The sequence below is a fragment of the Alexandromys fortis genome, unplaced genomic scaffold, assembly GCF_014885135.2.
Source record: "Alexandromys fortis isolate MF-2015 unplaced genomic scaffold, M_Fortis_MF-2015_v1.1 scaffold_10, whole genome shotgun sequence".
NCBI lineage: Eukaryota > Metazoa > Chordata > Mammalia > Rodentia > Cricetidae > Alexandromys > Alexandromys fortis.
The window spans coordinates 3,981,832-4,001,940 of record NW_026067895.1 but is presented as its reverse complement, the minus strand read 5'-3'; the positions used below and the strand labels follow the sequence as shown (position 1 = coordinate 4,001,940).

At 38.8% G+C, this 20,109-nt stretch overlaps 1 long non-coding RNA gene across 6 annotated transcripts in view; it reads left to right on the top strand.

Moving 5' to 3' along the window:
- The window catches only part of LOC126512511 (uncharacterized), a 189,114-nt gene that overhangs the window by 88,707 nt on the left and 80,298 nt on the right, over positions 1–20,109 (top strand). For 5 of the 6 annotated variants that reach the window (XR_007595069.1, XR_007595067.1, XR_007595065.1 and 2 more), the window contains 4 exons: positions 4,965–5,092; positions 11,396–11,557; positions 12,353–12,414; positions 15,903–18,823. This is a non-coding gene — a long non-coding RNA (uncharacterized lncRNA). Of the gene's footprint in view, positions 1–4,964; positions 5,093–11,395; positions 11,558–12,352; positions 12,415–15,902; positions 18,824–20,109 lie in introns of those variants that run through there. The other variant, XR_007595066.1, reaches the window with a different exon arrangement.

The following is a 20,109-nucleotide window of genomic DNA, read 5'->3' as shown; positions in this document are numbered from 1 at the left end:
ATGCTATATGAACTATATAAAGAAGAGATTAATTTTGCCAATCTCTCTACAATCTATTAGAGTACTTCAATAGTAGTTCATGTTTTGCAGAGAGATCTATTGTTTCTTTCACTAATCCTTAGGTACTCCATCCTATCTTTGAAATTTCTGGCCTATAAACAAACTATTTGTTCAACCAAGTCATTTCTTTATCTTTTTGGAGTCATAATAATGTTCATGTACTGTTAACTTATGGTCATGTGGCTGAGGTTTTGGCTAAATAATTGTGAACAAAAGATCTATGTGAACAATGGCAACGGGTTTTTGATTCTACTGGACCTATTGGTTTCGAGGGAGCCTAGGCAGTTTCGTGGATGCTCACCTTACTAGACCTGGATGGAGGTTGGTGGTCCTTGGACTTCCCACAGGGCAGAGAACCTTGATTGCTTTTTGGGCTGACGAAGGAGGGGGACTTGGTTGGGGGAGGGGGAGGGAAAGGGGAGGCGGCGGTGGGGAAGAGACAGAAATCTTTAATAAATAAATAAATAAATTAAAAAAATACAAATAAAAAAAAAGATCTATGTGCTCTATTTACTCTTTATCTCTGTAACACTTCCATGGAATTCTCTATCAGTTCCTATTTCCCAGCTGCCTGCTAGGCATCTACACTTAGATGACCACATAAGATAAAACCCAAGATTGTTCATAGTCCTTGGTCCTTGAAAGGCTATGTGGAGTGAATATCTCTTTGCCAGTAACAACAGAACTGAACTGAGTGGAAACCTGAATGGCACTAGGCCTTGGAGATTCAAGGGTCTTTTTATTGACAGTAACAATATCTTCGACAATTGAAATAAAAAATGGCCTAACTTTGGATACATAGTTCTCATTTACCATACAAATACCTAAATACCTAATTATTTATAAATTCCCATCAGATTCTTAATCACTGTGGCTTCTGGGTATATGTAAAGGGGTAGGGAGACATCATAAAAGATAATCCATACTTACAAATCTGTTGTTTTATGACAAATATCTCTTATGGACACTTGTTGTTCTCAAATCTGAGCTCATTTGGTATTTCTACAAGAATAGTTTGGTTTATTTTTTAATTCAGTAATTAAGATGGACTAAATAGCTTCCTTCTTCCATGTTTATTTTCTAATGTATTTAATGAGGAAGTACTTTTAATTCTATATTTTTAATATGCCTCACATCATCTCTCCATTGCTTTCCATCTCCACTCCCTTTATCATAGAACAGACCTTTATTACTTATCTGGATTAATGTCCTGGCCTTGTGACTCCTTAGCCTCTTCCAAACTCTTCTGTCTTTCTGCCAGAATAATCTTTTCGAATCTCTCTTCTGATTATATCATTCCTCTATTCGGAAACCTTTAACAATGCCTCACTGCTGGCCAGAAATGTTCCATCTTCCCTGCAAAGCATACACGAGGCTCCTGCCTTGATTCCAACCCAGCTCTCCAGTCTCAGCCCTCACCGGTCTTTACATACCCTGTATTCCAGCCAAGCTGGATTGCTTGCCATTCCCCAAGGTGCACTAGCTTCTCCATCCTTGCCGTTTGACTGCTTTACTGGATTTCTCTCACTTTATAATTTCCCCAATACTCATTGCTGCCTAAGAAATCCCTGTATCCTCCGAGGTCAGGTCAAATACCTTCATAAAATCTTTTTTTTTTTTTTGTTCTCTTTTGAGAAACAATTCAAGACCATTGTGCATGCTCCTTTCTAGGGCTCATGACAGTTATTACGATGTGTAGAAGTAATGAATTATAGCGAATTTGCTGTCAGATAATATAGGTTGGAGTCTGAATTCTGCCCTTTATTGTTTTGGTGAGATTTTGGTGCAAATTATTGAGCCTCTCTTAGTCTCATTGTTCCCTTGCATTGAATAAGAGTGAACAGTTTGCATAACTCAGAGGGCTACTTTAAATATTAAATGAGAAAAAAATGCATATAAAAATTTTACAATATCATATTAGCTTATATATTTCATATGATTTACATATGAATCCCTTGTAATTAGAAAACATATTTTATTCATTTTTGTTTATGTGTCCTTCAAAATGTTTTATGTAGGGTTTTGTATATAGCATATACTAAAAACATTTGTTGGATTACTAAATATTTTAAGATATAATTAACATTGAGATGAAAATGCCAATACCTGTCTCCCACCTAGATCCCACACAAGCATTGATCTTGTCAGTACAGATTTTGCTTCCTGGTACTTCTCTTCTTGGTACATTTTTATTCTTCAGTCTCCACATTGAGAAAGCAAGCCCTTTGTTTGTGTTCATGTTCTATTCCCTTCAGTGTTCCATCCAGTTCCACTAAGATTTCTGTCAATTTTATCTTACACATTTTGATGAACAAAACCGTTTACTTGAGTATGGAATTCTCCATGAAATTCTAGAAGCTCCATATAACATGTTATAGTTCCGTACCTTAGAGACTTTCATTTTTTCATTGTTTTATCTTGAAGTTAATGTGTGCACATGCTCACACTTGTACTCAAGTTGAAGAATAAGATTTTTTTGTTTTGAAAACCTGAATTTCTTGTGAATGAAGAGCCTTATTTTTGCCTTGAAGCCTTGATACGTACAAATAAACAGAGTGAAGGGTTTGGGTTAAGGATTGTAGTAGGAAAAAGAGCTCATTGTTGCTTTCTGTGATTGTGCCCATGAGGATACTAAGATACTCAAGACTCCATCTTTGGCCTGTAGGGAGGGTGAGAGGTGCATTGCTCTCCCAGAGGGTTGTTCCCAGGCAGGGTAGCATTAATGAGTGACACAATCTCTTTCTTGGAAGAGTCTGGCTGAATGTTGTGCCATTTTCCGAAAGTTTGGGTGACGTATCAGATGACAGTATGTTTGGAAAAATTTTCTATGTGGAAAAGTTCCTAATCCCTTGCCAGAAGAGAATCAGGGGACAAAGGGAAGTCTAATGCCTAATGTTTATGCTTCTGTGCATTCTGGGACTGTGTGCCTGGAACTCTTAAAGGCAAGTTGGTCTGATTCCATAGGAACTGCATGCATTTAGACAGAATCAGACAGTCTAGACATTTCTTATGAAGAGTGCTCCATCTTGCTGCAATTGAGAGGATTCGTGAGAATGAGAATAAAGATGCAAAGAAGAGGATTGTCAGGGTCAATGAAAGAAGCTATGGGGAATTCAGACAAAGAGGGAGCACGGTTGTTTACACAATACTCTTGAAAATGGTATTGTCAATGAGCACCCAAGCTGATAGAAATTAGTTTGTAGATGCAGATTCTATTGTTGTCCACACTGATGAAGAAGGTGATGGTAGACTGGGCAATTAAAGGTAGACAAAATATCTGTCTCTATCTCTTTGTCTCTCGGTCACACACATTTGTTCATCCTCTTTTCATTTCCCGGAGGAAGCACTGCTCCTCTCTATCTTGTCTTCCTGAAGCTACAGTGCTGCCTCTCGTACACTTTACACTCTCTGCTGGAATCCAAGATTGTCTAGTGCCGTCTCTCTTGATCTCACACACTCTGATGTCCTCATTGCTTTTGTTGGAAACCATATTTACTGACCCTAAAGCAAACAGATTTCTGGCTGATTGAAGAGGGATAACCTCAACTTTCTGTCTTCAAAAGGCCAAAGGAAATCAAGTGCGGTGATGCACACTTGAAATGATAGTACTTGAGAGACTGATGTAGGAGGATCATGAGTTCTAGGTCAGCCTGGGTTTTAAAAACAAAACAAAGTAAAACAAAACCAAACCAAGCCTCGTGTAGTTGGCCTGTAATCCCAAGCTACTTGGGAAACTGAGGCAGAAGATTGAGAAAACAAGGCTTCCCTGGGCTACAGGATTTCAAGGCCAAAAAAGTCTCAAGAAAGTTAGAAAGAGGGTTGAGGCTGTATCTTAAGGGTAGAATGCTGGCCTCCCAAGTGTGAGGTGCCAAGTTAAATCTCCAGTAACAAAAGGGGGGATAAAATCCTTTTATGTGTGCACACATGTGTGTGTTTCTCTGTGTGTGTGTTTGTGTGCAAAATGGAAGGCCAAATGAGGGCAAGTTGTTTAGCTTATTTTTTTGGTTAAACTAGTAGCATATGAATTATCGAAATGCTTATTATTATTATTTTTTTAAAAAGAAATCCACTGTCTGAGATTGCCCATCCCCAGCTGTACCCACAAGACACCATTATCTTATGTCATTATCCTTTTTCATGGCTTCTTTCAAGTGAGCTTTAAAACAATGGTCTAGAAGCAGTGGACAGCAGAGCCCAATAAGTCTTATCAGAGTTGTCAACAGAAAAATGTCAATGGTGCCGTCCTAAAATACATCTAACTGTTTGGATGTCTAGACAGGAGTACACTCAGAATTCTAAGCAGCTAAGACAGTGACCTGAGAATGGGGTCATAATTTGGGTGATAATGCTCATTTTAATGACTACGCCCCTAAAAGCACAACAAAGTTCTTTATACTAAATTTGCTTCTTTAATCCTGTAAGAGTCCGTGACCTCCTGCTCTGATCTGGAGAAGCTGTGTGCAAATGCCTCTTGGCCCTAGTGTGCCTACATGGTTAACTAGAAGCACACATGAGCTCAGCTCTTTGAATTGAAAACAGACCTGCGTGAAGAGCTATCTGTATTGTGTTCCAGTATCTCCACGTCCAACAAGTTATCAGCGGGTTGTGTGGAATGAAAAGGTCTTCCAGGCATCTGGGCTCATCTCTGCCTAGTGATTTAATTTGAGAGCCCAGATCGTAAATTGGACTTAATGTCAAACAGCAGCCAAGGCCGGGAACCCGCCTGGGTGTGCTGGGCGGCTGCAGGCCGACTACCCAGCAGGCATGCTGTCATGTCTAAGTCATTTGCTGTCAGGGCTCTGCTCCCCATGGGAGGTCCAGGTTTCGAGCATTTGCAACAGTCTAGACTGGAGGTGACAAACAGGTTGACCTTTGGGATGAGATTGATCTCTGTTTTGTGACAGGAGGCCTTTCCAGAAGAGTCTTGGGAGGAACAATTTAAAAACCTCATCATTTGCGAATGGAATTAAACCTGTGACTCTGCCCCACCCAGACTGGAATGCCAAAGAGATTTTCTCAAAGGAGCTAAAGGGTAATGTTTGTTTATTTCGTCAGTTTTCCTGAAATGTTCGCTTAGGGCTACAGGAGCCAGAGCAGGAGGAAGAGAAAGAGAAAAGACGGAAGAAAACGTACTTTAATGGCACTTCAACCTGAAGCCAACACGAGACTCTACAACTAGTGTATCTTTATCCAGCATTCCCTTTTCCCTTGCTCCGGCTGTCCTACATTCTCTTCTGTCCTCCCTCCTTCCCTTTCTTCCCCTCCTTTTCTTCTGTTCCTTTGGCGTGTTTTTTTTTTTTTTTTTTTTTTTTTGGGGTGTGTGGGGGGGGGGGGGGGGGTGTGTATTGAGATAGAGTCTTGCTATATAGTTCAAGTTGGCCTCAAACCAGTGGTTCTCCTGCCTCAGCCTCCCGAGTTCTGGGATTACTGGCATATGCCACCATGCCTGGTTTATTCTATTTGAATCTCATCTAAGGCTTACCTCCCCAGCCTCATGTTATATAGGAACAGTAGAGGCTCTCAATGATCAGTGCCTACCCCAGGCTGTGCAGCACATAATTGCTAAGCATTATTTATTTCATTATTAACATCAAAATCTTTTCTCAAGATTTATCTTTCTGCCAAGGTGAGGAAGATTTCATCTGTTCCTGCAGCTCTGGGTGTTACATTGTGTGGAAACAACTCAAAATGACCTTTTATTTTTCCCACAATTGTAGAGCTTCAAGTAAAGCTTCTATAGCTTTGGAAGGAGGTTCCTGGAAAAGAAGAGAAGTTGTGTTGTGAGAGAGATAAAGTCAGAGCTGATCTAGAATAATGTGTCCTAATGTGGATTCCACAGGTCCCTAGACATTCTTTGAACAAAGAAGGTTGTGGAACCTGACATAAAATAACCGTTTCGTGGAGTGTTGTGACTGGTTTCTCACTTCGCTGAGACACTGCCTCCGGCGCGATGATGAACGCCACATGGGGCTAGTTTTCTCTGGACCACAGTTTGGAGACACTTGTACAAGCTTTACTGGTTCTAATATTTTCCTGAATCTAGATTCACAAGTTTATTAGTTTTAGGAATGTGAATAGGGTCAGTTGTCGAAATTTTTAGTCTCCTATTCTGCCGTCAGGGGCGAGCTTAGCGCTCCACTCTGAAACTGCTCAGCGAGAACGGAGATGTGTTAAGTCTGTGTCGAGGCTGCAACACCGTCTTCCGAAACGCACAGCATGGCTTTCTTACACCCGTAGGCCCAGAACATTCACACAGAACGCCTTTGATAAAATGTCACTATTATGCTCAAAGATTGCACACTTAAAGGCCATTTACTTTTTTGGAAAAATGACCAAATTGCAATGTGTTTTTAATCCTTTTTTGCTTCCTGTCATTGACCTTCCTTTTTCTACCTTTCTTATCTCCTCCTAGTATCCTTTCACTCCACCGCTGACTGCAGCCACAGTTCACTACCAGCGCAGTTGGCCATGCTGGGAAGAGCTACACTAATGCCATGCACATAGCTCTAGATCCAAAGTCTTTAACTCACTCAAAACTGGGCTTCCCATGTGTGAGCCTGGCCATTCAAAAACAAGATTCCTATAAGGTTTGGGATTAATAAAACTTTCCCTGTTCAGAAATGAGTTTTATTCAGTATCTCATTCTATAGACTGTCAAATAAAATTAGGCCATTCCTTTAGTTATTTATTTTGGATTTGTTCATGTGTTTAATAGCACACTAGAGATGCTCTTTATTTGATTTAAAAATAATTATATTTATATAGAAAAAGCGGCTTCAAAGTTAGGGGGGATTATGTAAGCGTATAGCCTACTTTGCCTGCCTCAAGATGTTTATTGATTTATTTAGTGGTAATAAAACATTTCACATGGACTGCCTGTTTAACAGAGAATAATGTGTGCTCTGAGAATTCTCTCTAACTGTATCAGGAGGCTTAATTTTTATTTTATTTGTGCTGATAAACTGAAAACCCAGTCTCCTAAGTTTTCAATTCAATTCTTAAGACGAGTAAGTCCCTCTGAAGGGAATGAGAAACAGCTCTAGTTCTCCAGTGGGAAGCTTGAGAATACGCCACCCAGGCATTCAATGCAGCTCAGCCAGATGCTGGAGGATCCCTGTCTGAAAGCATCCCCCAAAGTGAGCAGTAGTCTTTAAACAAAAGAAACACGCCACTTACCTTTTGACTTCTTTTTCTACACTCAGAAGAATTGTATTCCCAGAAGGCAAAACGGCTTTGAAGTAGCCTGCGAAGTGGGAGCAACACACCCTTCCCTGACAAATAGGGTTTTCAGATCGCTCTAAGATGGCTGTCTGGTTTACACCAGGGCAGCAGGATGCCCCAGCTTCAGAAACGAGAGCTGAATTTTGTTTTCCTTTTTGTCCCATTATAGCAAATTTCCTTCCTTTGTGTTGCATGGAATCTGTTTGGAAGCAGACTAATGACTCTGGGGAGAGAGGATGAATCACAACAGAATGCAGGTCAAATCTACAGACAGTGTATGTGCTCCCTATGGCAAAGGCCACATAATCTTAGATACCTGCAGATAATATTAAAAGAATGACTGTGGTATAAGAAGAAAAAAAAAAAACAGTGTTGTTTAGAATGAGTGTGCTCTCTTACTCTAAATGTTCCTGGTTATGGCCCAAATATTTTTACCCTAACTCTCTCAGTGTGTGTGTGTGTGTGTGTGTGTGTGTGTGTGTGTGTGTGTGTACAGATGTGTGTGTACCTGTGAATGGAGACCAGATGTTAGCCTGGTGTATTGCTCTTCAGGAGCTGTTCACCTTTTGCTTTGGTGACAGTTTATGCTGGCCTAGAACTCTTTGAGTTGCTGTAGGATGTTTGAACACTGTGTGAAAATGTACTGCTGTGGTTGATGTAATAAAAGCTCAACAGCCAATAGTTAGGAAGAGGTTAGGCAGGAGTTCCCAGGAGAGAGAGGACTCTGGGAAGAAGAAGGTAGGAGATGTCAGGAGCCATGGAGAAGAAGAAACAGGGCATGCAAGATGAAAGAGAGGCAATGCCACTCGATAGAATGTAGATTAATAGAAATGAGTTAATTTAAGTTATAAGGGTTAGGTGAGAAAAGCCTAACTTAGAGGTAAAACTTTCATAGTTGATAAGAAATCTCCATGTCATTATCTGTGAGCTGGGTGGGAGGACAGAGAAATACTCTGAATTACACTGAATGATGTAGATGTCTCATTAAAAGCTGAGTACTCCGCAATTTATATTCTCTACCCACTAGCCAGTTTTTTTTTTTTTGTCTCTGTATTAACTTGCCATCTACTGCAATAAGAACCCCTTTTTCTGACACCGAGTGAGAGATACACTCATCTATGGTTATAAAAATAAATCATTAGAAGTCAATTTAATATTATGTCCATTTAGGATAACAGCAGTAGTAGGTTCTGCCCTAGGGCCTATGACTTACCTAACCACAGGCTTTTGTCCCAGTTAACAGTGCCAGGTATATCCATCTTTGGAAACAATTTTTAAAATTAACCACGAAGTGATTGGTTATTTCCATGCTATTTGTGTCACTGCTACATAAGGTATCTTAAGGCCAATTGTTACTGTAGCTTGCAGGATTCACTGCTGGCCAAGACTCATGATTACTTTGCTTCCCTGGTAGTGAGTGCAACCTTCCTGCATTATGAAAGCTGCCCAATAAATATGAAACTTACCGATCTTGAAACTCAATTTCCTCACGTTTTATGACTCAAATTTAGCAATAGGATGTACTATGAAGTTCTGGGGAATGACCTGAGAGAAATGTTAATAGCTTCTAATGTTTGAGGACCTATGGGAGAACTCCAAAAATTCTACCTACTCATGGAACTGGGCTTTATATTTGATAGCCTATAATATCCTGGAGAAGTATTGTCCCTCATCAAAAGGCAACTCATCCAAACTCTTTTTAACGTAAGCATATGTCTATGTTTTAGGAAACTTCTACAGTGGTAAGTTTCTATTTAGTTTTCTCAAATGTCCTTAGTTTAATTATCCCTTTTAATATTCCCTCTCCTTTACCCCTTTCTTCAGTTTAACCCTTCTTTTATGACATAATTTCCTCTTTCCCCTTCCAAACCATTATATTCTCTTCTCTTAAAAACCCATACCACCATGATTCTTTAATGGTTTTCTGAAAGTGCTGGCTAGTTTAAGTCAACTTGCATCAATCTAGAGTCATTGAGGAAAAGGGGACTCTCAGTTGAGGAAATGCCTCTATAAGAGTCATCTATAGGCAAATCTCTATTGCATTTTTGATTGATTATTGATGTTGGTGGGACCTACTTACTCTAGGTAGTGCCATCACTGGGGTAGTGATCCTAGGTGTTACAAGAAGGAAGGCCAGGATGGTGGTCCTGTATGTTAAGAGAAGGTAGATTGAGGAAGCCAGGAGAGCAAACCAATAACCCTTCATGGGCTTCTGCATCAGTTATGGACTTGAGTTCCTGCCTTGAGTTCCATGGATGATAGATTACAAGCTATAAAATGAAACAAAACCTATCTTCTCCGAATTGCTTTTGGTCATAATGTTTTTATCTCAGTAGTAGAAACTGTAACTAAGACATTGACTTCTATAGATATGCTAGTTTAAACATATATATCTGAAGATTCACAGCTAGAATCTGCAAATGAGAAAAAACACATAGCATTTTTTTTCTGGGTCAAGGTTATCTCAGAGTGGTTGTTTCCAGACCCACTGATTTACTTGCAAATTTTAAAATTTCATTTTCTTCACAGCTAAGTAATATTCCACTATGTAAATACATCACATTTCAAGCATTTGTTTATCAGTTTATGGACATATAGGTTGTAGCTATTGTGAAGGGTGATGTTTCTCTGATTTTTTTCTCAGCCCATAGATCATCTGTGTATAAGAGGGCTACTGATTTTTTTTAGTTACTCTTGTATCCTGCTACATTACTGAAAGTGTTTATGAATTGTAGAATTTTCTTGGTAGAATTTTTTGGGTTGCTTATATAAACTATCATATCATCAGCAAATAGTGAGAATTTGACTTCTTTTCATAAATCTGTTTTTAAACTAGAAAATATTTTAAACTGGTCTTAAATATTTTACATTGGTGTAGAGTTTTGTATGATACAAAATTGTTATTTTGTCATACTATATAACTGTTTCTACTCTTGTTTAAAATATTTTTAGATATTGAGGCAAATTTAAGTTTATTTTAACATACTTTATATATGTTTTCACTCTTCTTTAAGGTATTGTACCTATGAAGCTCATTTTAAAATGTATTATAAAGTTCTAATGCTTAAAGTCTACAAACTGTTAAAGGTGAATAAGAAATGTATGTTAATGAGGCTCCTAAGAGAGACATACATGAATCTAATCTACATGGTACGTAGAAAAGGACAAGATCTGAGTAAACTGAGAGCATGGGGACCATGGTAGAGGTTTGAAGAGGAGGGAAGAGGAAGGAAGGGACACAGAGAAAAATGTATAGCTCAATAAATTCAACAACAACAAAAAAACTATGGTAATCAAATTTGTGGCTATGTTAGGTATGTTTTCAAGGTCAAGCAGACATCTATTTTAGATAGACAGATGGTCTTCAAACACTTCAGAGCCCTACAGAATATGGCATTTAAGATGTTTTAATAACATAAAGCTTTCCATCACAATAAGATTTGTCTGTTTCTGGCAGCTCCAGTTTATATAAAAAAAGGATGATGGGCTCAAAGAATCTTTATATGGAGTTTGTTTCTTTTATTATTGCCAAGTTAGCCACTAGACAAGAAACTACCCTTGCTGACAGTATGCTGTCCAAACTGGGCAAGCAGGACACACAAAAAATAATTGTGGAATGATGTGGGATACCTTTTTGTATATGCGTTCCTTTTATTAGTTAATAAATAATGAAGCAGCTTTGGCCTGTGATAGGGCAAACTAGAGAGTTTGGAGAGAACTGTGCCCAAATCCCCAAATATTGTTTATAAGTGTTCACTTAAATTTAAAAGAGGATATGCTATAGAGAAAAATACTTTGCATTTGTAAGGATTTTGGTATATTGATACAAATTTTAGGTCAACTTTGTTATGTGTATATTTCTGCTCTTGATAAAGGTATTGTGTTTGTGCGATTCATTTAAAAATGTAATTTATAATTAAAAATACAAGTTAAAAGAGAGTCATCTGTAATAAACAAGCTTATAGTCATGCTATTTTGGTTTTCTAGATATATAGGGATATATTTCAGTTATATAGATAATCATCAAACCTTTCAAAGACTTAGAATATAGCACTTAAAATGTTTTAAGAATTTAGGACTTTTCATGACAATGAGACACATTCGCTCCTGACAGCATCAATTTACTTCAAGAGGATGATGGGCTTCAAAGAGACTTCTTATAGAATTGATTCATCATTTGCACAAGAACCTGCTTTTGCCTGGATTGCTTGATGTTATACACTATGAACTGGACATGCAGGACTCACAGAAAAATGACTGCTGAACTTGCTTAAAGGTAAGACAGTCCTTTCGAGTTCCTGCTTCATGAAAGAGTCTGCCAGACAGTCTGCAGGACATAGAAAATAGTGACTGGCAAACTGCCAATATAGATGAAACTGTCTTTGAAATTTCCTGCTTCATTGAAAAGTCTGCTGGGTAACTATGGGACTGTAGACTGAATATGGATACTCCAATGATACAGAAGAACTTTGGGTGACTGTCCAGGCAGCAAGATATCTCTGTCAATTCTAGAGTTTTGAAAGCTGCTTACAATGAACTTCCCATTTACTTAGGTAATATTATATCATTCTGTAGTCTTTGATGGAGTTGAAGAATAAATAGTTATAGTTATTGTTTTCCTTAGTTATGATAAAAGATAAGGTGGATATAAATATTGTAACTGTAATTCTTGCTTGATACCTGTTTTGTTCTATGTAATTTTACTATGTTTAAGTTAAAACCTTCCTTTTTATTTAGACAGATAAGGGGAGATGATGTGAGAATTCCTTCTGTGTATGTGTTGCTTTTATTGGCTAACTAATTAAGAAGCTGCTTTTACATGTGTTTGAACAGAATAGAGCTAGGCAGGAAAACTAAACTAAATGTTGGGAGAAAGTAGGCAGAATCAGTGATATGCCATGTAGCTTCTGAAGGAGACAGATGCCAGAACCTTGTCAATAGACCGTGACCTTGTGGTGCTGCACAAATTAATAGAGATGGTTTGATTTAAGATGTAAGAGCTAGAAAATATGCATAAGCTAAAAGGCCAAATAGTATCGCAATTAATATAATTTTTGTGTGATTATTTCAGGTCTTGGCAGCCGGGAAACAAACCAGCAGCCTCTGTCTGCAACTGAACTTTGCCAAGACAATGTAGGACAATCATTCAAAATTCTTGCTTCACAGAAAAGTCTATCAGATATTCTAGGCCTGCAGGTTCAAGACATTTGCCCCAACATTGCAGAGGATACTTGGGTGACTGTTCAGGAAGCCCACTGTCTCTGTCATTTTTATAGTTTTGGATTTTTTTTGTTCTGCACTTACTTGTTTACTCAAGTAATATTATATCCCTATTGCATTACTGATGGGTTTGAAGACTAGGTAATTACACTTACAGCTTTACTTGTTACCAAATTCAGAAAAGAAACTCACAAAACAGGTAAAAACTATATGAGGTTGAGAAATATAAAAGTTTAAATTTTTTATCTAAGAGAATATTTTGAGGTCTAAAATGATAATTTTGAGTTGGTAATACCAATTAAGATAGAAAGTAACTTGAGTATCAAACTTTGGACTCACCAAAATAGCATAGATCTATGTTCTCTGAATTTGCCAAATGCAAATGGACTGAACACTGTGAATATAATTCTTACCTGATAATTATTATTATTGTATATGGTTTTACTGTGTCAGAGTTAAAATCTTCCCTTTTTATTTAGACAAAAGAGAAAAATGTTGTGAGATATTTTGATCTTACTCTGATACTCCTGAGTCGGATATTAAAGCTTACTTTGAGTCATAGGGTAGAGCTAGCTTCTAGCTGACCAAAATTAGCCATAGAGGTTTTAGAGGACTGACGACATATATAGAGAGACACTGGAAGGAGTAGGGTGGGCTTAGAAAGTTTCTCAGGCCTTTAGAAAATTGTGCTGGATCTGTAGGTTGCTTTTGGTGAGATGACCATTTTCACAATACTTATCCTAACAATTATTAAGCACTTGAAACTCTTTGACTCTTTGTATCTTCTTCAGCCCATTTTTGTAGTGTTATAACATTTTCATACTTTCAGTTCCTTGTTAGATTTNCCCCTGATTTTTTTCTCTGTATGTTTGTTGTTAATATATAGGAAGGCCACTGCTTTTCGTGTGTTGCTTTGTATCCTGCTCTTTGCTTCAAGTGTTTGTCAGCCATGAACGTTTTCTGGTGGAGTTGTTATGCAAAGAGCCCTATCATCAACAAATAAGGCTCCTTTGACTTCTTTTCCTATTTTTATCTCCATTATGTCCATCACTTACCTTTTTGTGTTAGCTAAGTTTCAAGAACTATATTGATATAAGGGAGGGAATGGAAATATTCTTGCTTTGTTCAGAATTTTAGTGAATATACTTCATGGATTTTTTTCTCTTTAGTAAGATGTTGGCTGTGGGCTTGTTTTATATTAAATTGATCTATATCTTATATATCCTTAGATTCTCCAGGAATTTTATCATGAAGGAATGCTAGATTTTTTTCAAAGACTTTTTTTTTTTTGGTGTATCTCATGAAATGACCATGTGGTTTCTGTTCATGACTATTTATGTGGTTAAGAGTTATCATCAAAAGATGTGTGTTAATTCCTCTGAGGTGCAGAAATGGCTCAACTTATATAAATCAATAAATATAATCCACCACATAAATACTGATGGGCAGAAACCACATGATCATTTTACAAAGATTCTACCAGAAAACTTTTACAGCTGACAAACACTTGTAGCAGATATCAGGATACAAAATAACACACAAAATCAGTATATTTGAACCAAACTCCCCAATAGAAAGACACAGATTAAAAGACTGGATTAGAAAGCAAGACCCATCTTCTATTTCCTCCACGAAAATAAGCTCACTCTGAACAACAGGCATCAATTTAGCATAAAAGGAAGGAAAATGTTTTCCAAGCAATTAGATTTAAGAAATTGCTAAGGGGTATTTGCCATTAAATCATAATCCTTGAATCACAACAAGTCATAACCTACCCATCTTTGTTCAGACTGGAAAAATTTCTATATCTGTACCTTCTCAGAGCTGATAACACTCTGTAATTAATGTATGCCTTCCACAGTCTCAGTGTAACTCCCCAGTCAGATTTCCTCCTTTTTATTTTATATTTTCTTTCTTCTATGTCTGTTTGTCTCTTAACTTAGCAAACAGCTAATAACCCTTATGAGCAAGGGTCACTTTACCAGGTTCCCTGCCATACACATGAATGAATAGGGCATTTGAAGTTGGTCACTGACTTTGGTGGAAGCAGGGCCTAAGGATGTTAGGAAGCTCTGTTGAACTGGGTGAGGGCAGCTAATCTGTCATTCTGGGGAATGAGAAAGAATTAGACAGAAATTCATTCTGTATATCACAGCAGGCCATTTCCCTACCTCCCTCTCATCATTACTGTTCATGATAAAGGCTATTTCTTTCCTAGTCATTTTAAGGTTGGAACCTTTTCAATCCTTACTGTGTTTTTTGATGTTGTAAGCCAAACCAAGCCAACAGTGCACTGTGTGCCAGCTAGTTCAGGGAAGAAAATCTCATGCTATGGGAATTAATTAAAAGGGTCTGCCTTTCTTCTTTTTCTTGAGACTCAGTCACATGACACCCTCTTTTCTCACCCCAGAAGCGAATGACCTCAGGTTCTGTCTAGTCAGACACCCGATGCCTGGCATCATCTGGCTTGGATAGGAAAAGATGTTGGACATATTTAGTGTGTGCGCATGTGTGTGTGTATGTGTGTATACACATGCACATGTGTGTCTCATTTTCCTACTTGAAGCAAGTTTTTTGTACTTTTTAATTACTCTGCTGTGCATTAGTGTTTTCATAAGAAAGTTCTACTGAAGAAGAAGAACCCTTCTGGGTAACTTCAGTCATAAATTCTTCCACCAGTACATCAGACTTGTACAGGAAAACTCTAAAACTCTTTGTGTGTATCAAACTTCCTTCAACCTGGACTGTTTTAGAAAAATGACTGTTCTTATCTCTTATTTACCCACGAGACTTTTCAGTGGGTGACTTGCTGTCTTTCACATGGCTGTTATCACCTCAACTATTTTATACACCAGAAAAAAAAGCCCACTAAACCAAAACAAACAACAGCAACAACAACAGCAACAAAACAGGAGACATTCACAAGTCAGGTTTCAAGAGGAAGCAGAGGACTTGGGAACACCAACTTCCCGTTTTCATTATGGCTAAATGTAGAAAAATAGTTGAGTAGTCAGGATTCACCGAATAAAACATACCTCGAGGACTGATGAATATCAAGAGGGATTTCTTTATAACGCTTTATAAAGATTCATTTTTGGAGCCCAGTGTCACCATGGAAAGTTTATAAGTCTATTAGAGCAACATCTTTTTTCCTTAAGGATCAAAATAAAATATGACGACAAGTAGGCTAGACCCATTTGTGACACAAGTATAGTTTTTAGAAAGTTTGTAACAGTTCCGTAAGTTTAGGAATAGGTAGATGTGAGGGCATCTTTAATGCTATTAAAATGAATAAGTGGCTATCATATGATGGTCCCAACTATTGTACATGGTCAACTAGATGAGATGCTTTTATATACGTTTAGCTGGGGAAACTTTATTTGTTCATTCATTCACTACAGGAGGTGTCAGGATATGCTGCCCAGAATTCCCTCCAGGTCTGAGACCTGCTACTTGTCCTGAATCTCAGCTGCTGGCGCGTCACAGTCAAGACTTCTTTAGGAGGCCTGGTCCAGGCTGAAGGGAACTGCTGTCCCTAATGACCAGTTCTCCAGGGAAACTTCCAATGACTTGTCTTTGTGGAGCTGCATCCTGGCACATCTTGGAAGAGCCCTGCTAGCTCTACCGTGTCTGACTGGTGTCATCTGATTCCTCTGCCAGTTCCGCTTCTCATGTTTCCCTAAGATCACCACCTGTAAACTGCCTGAACACATGTTTTCGCCTCACAGTCTGATTCTCAGAAACAATCAGTTATGGTACTAATCAAATAATACTGAGTACCTGTTTTACATCAACTACGGTGCCCATCCTGGGAATATATAGGAAAGTAGGAAGAAAAGGCTCTTGGTAGAGTGTGTAAGGATTACATTCTAGTGGGGTTCCACAAGTGGCTCAACAATACATGGATATCACCAAAGAAGGCTTCAGATAGTGAGAAAACTATCAAGGGTGCAAGGCAAGACAATCTACTGAGACTTTGTTTGAGGGTCTGTGTACATGTTTGTAGTATGTGTACATTTGTACTCAGGGAAACGCAACTTTAAAAGGTGTTAAGAGTTTGTTGAGAGGCTTGCAGATCAATAAGGGGCTGAGATACTGACATGTTAAGAAAAGGTGCTCAAAGTAAGTACGAGAGGAACTTTGGCAACCATTATGATAATTAATGAGGATGAACGATGGTGCGTGCCTGGAGGGGAGAATGCCGCATAAAATCGCTTTTAATCTGGAGCTGGGGTAGCACACATATCAACTCAAAGCAAAGAAAACTTTCTCATTCTTGTCCTGTTGTGTGTCTGTGGCTTTAAAGTCAGTGGATGCTCCAAATAAAAATTCTAGTGTTATTCTCCATGAAGTTCAAATCACTGTGCTGTTTAGGATGGAGGTCAGTTCTTCATCCAGAAGCATAACCTTAGAAGGTTAGGTAGACTTTAGAAAAAATTCTTTGTTTTATTAATATTTAATTTTCATTATTTCTAGAAAACAGTTCAAAAGCAGGCCCTTTTTGTGGTGAATAAAAAAAATGAGGTCACCTCAGAAAGAGATCACGCAGCCTTCTTTTTTAATATTGTAGAATAAATTGTTCACTCTGTAATGTAAAACTCACTCTTTTCTCTCTCCATCAAAGTATTTTTGAAAGGACATCATTATTCTTTATTAGCCGAATGCAAACAGCATAGTACTTGACAATCCTAGCCTTTCAGACTTCTTTTCACCTTCTTATTTCAACACTCTTTGCAACTGCTTCACAATGCGTTTGCCTCTGATTTAAAAGCTTCTTTCTCATGAGGTAGATTAGAAAGAGCTCAACTCTGTAGGTACGGAGGGCTCAGGAGTTTCTAGAGCACGGAAAGTGACGGGCGGAGAAGAATGATACAGGGAGGACGCCAAAGAGTTCCTGCAGTGTGAGGAAATCCTTGGGGGTGGGGTGAGGGGCGCAAAGATAGTTTTCCTACTCCCACCAGTATTCCAGGAGGACGAAGGATGGAACTTGTCTTCATCTGCATTTTAGCTCAAGAAGACAAGGAAACAATCACTCCAAGAGTCCTGATAGTCCAGTAAACTGCTCTGGTAGAGAGTGTCCACTGTTTCGGGCATTCAAATGGCAAAGGGATTATAGAAAAATGACCAGGTGTTTAAGGCCATTGACAACACAAAGGACGTTGTTCTGTATTAAATGTTGGTCTGAATGAGGTGAACTAGAGGTGTTCAGTCAAGCCAAGCTTTTGTGATCTTTTGGCAAGAGCTGAAACTGCAAGTGGAGTGGGAAAATGGCCTTTGTAGTAAGACACTGAGGTCCGGAGGAGGGGATGTTTCTTCTCCGGCATGGCTGAGAGCTTCTTGTTTCTGCAGAAATGTATCAGTTTTCCATCAGCTTAGACAGCCCTTGATAATGAGAATAGTTAAAATAACGGTAGCATCACTCTGTATGCCCCAGGCATTGTGTTCAGTACTTTATACATATACATGACCCAATTTCTTCCTACAGCCAGTTGATACATTATTAATATCATATTTGATTTATATATACTATAAGAAAACTGTGGCGGAACATTTAAGTGGCTTGCTGAAGGTCCCAAGTGATAGACAGCTTGTTGGTCCTGGATGAGTCTGGAGTCTAGGCTCTCAAGCAGTTGTTTTATCCTTCCTCTTTGCCACCTTGAGTCTCAACCTTCTCACCTGTAACTCTAGGCTAGGAGAGTAGCCATGTGTCCCCTTCCCTCCGCTTGACACAGCTCTCAGGAATGATGTGGGTCAAGAAAGATGTCCAGGTTCCCCTCTCCACTTTCCAGAGCAATGGAGGAAGAATCTAAAAAAAGGATTCTGGAAGGGAGATGCCAGTAGGACACTGGTGCTGACTTAGCAATGCTGCAGTGTTACATTTTCCTTGTTGGGGCTGCTTTGCATTGGTGTGATCTGGTAGAACATCCCTCACATGTGATTAACCTCTAGGGCTCTGGAAAGGCTGAATCAAGATGAAAGGCCAGGATGCAAGCTGTCTTCATGGCTCATTTACAGTAAGGCCTCAAGAAACATGCATGGTTTAAATGGTTTTCAGGGTGGCTGGGTCTAAACGGACAAAAAAAAAATCCAACTCATCCTTCCCGTATACTATTGACGCCCAAGGTATGCCAGCAAATCTAGTCATGAGCCTGCATGGTTGGTCCATGAAACAGCAAGTGGACTGTACAAAGTCATAACAAACCACAAACGACAGAAATAACCAAGCACAAGTGTTCCTCCAATTGTTTAGATACTAACTGCTCTCTTTGGAATCTTCTGAAAAGTACACCATATCCGATTTACTAAAGTTTCAGGGAAGCACTCTCTCTCTCTCTCTCTCTCTCTCTCTCTCTCTCTCTCTCTCTTTATATATATATATATATATATATATATACACACACAAAATATGATGTAGATGCATATATATAATATATGTATATATATCTTTTAGATATTACACTGCTGTCCAGGATGATCTTTAATTCAGTATGTAACCTAGGCTAGCCTTGAACTTGTGGCAATCATTCTGCCTCAGTTTCTCAACTTTTAACATTGCAAACATGAACCTCCAACCTTGGTTCTGTGAATTTCTTTCACAAACTTTCTAACTTTAACTGACGTTTGATCTTCTTTGATTCACTTATTGCAAATTCAGTTCTATGAGAAAGGAATTTTTGCATTAAGTTGAGTCTAATGCAAACATAAATTTCCACCTATGAACAATAACAAATGTGGAAAGAGACTGGACAAGATGTGGGGGATAAAGACCAGGAGAGAAAAGAAACGGTAATATTTATTAATCCTTTGTTGTGGTGGCATTGATACTGGCACCTTTTCAAAGGAATCCCTTTTCTAGCTGGTTGGCCAAATTTCAGGAATCACAAACCATGGGAATGAGCAAGGGATTTGGATGAGAATCAGAGAATAGATTCTTCTTTCTCTCGGCAGCAAGGCAGGTGGTGGCCATTGTTGCTGTGGGAGTTCTCTTGCAGTTTTTCCTCCTGCTCATTGTCTTCTTCTCTTTCCTTTCTTCTTCTCTTTCTCCTTCCCCTTCTTCTCCTCTTCTTCCCATTCTGTTTAAGCTTTGGTAGAATATATAAAATTCTGACCTCTAGTATTTAAAAAAATCAAGGTTTCATTGTAGCTGTCAGTTGGGTTTATCTTGTTAGGGTTCCATTAAGTATTTACTGAAGGAGATATTAGAATTCTTAATTTTGCCAGGTCATGCCTGCCAGAAAACCAGTTGCTCTGTTTGTAGACCTTCTTTTTCACCTTTCTCCCCCAATACCCAATCCCACAGTCTCACCCAACACTGCACAGCAGAACATCTGTGGCAGCCTTCCCTGTCCCTCCCTTGCTCCCATCTCCTGTGGATCCCATATAGCTTTCTCTCCTAACCTTCCTCCCATGACTCATTGCTTTATTCCAGTTCCCAGACCCCACAGTCACCCTCTGCTACCACAAGGACTACCCCTGTTGGGACCACAAGTAGCCTGAAGGTGAACTCACACCTTTCCATTCCTTCCTGAGATCCTAGCCCCTGTTGTGTCAAACCCAGCCCTGTAGCAATAAAATTGCTATAGTGTCCCTTCTGTCTCTGAGCCCATC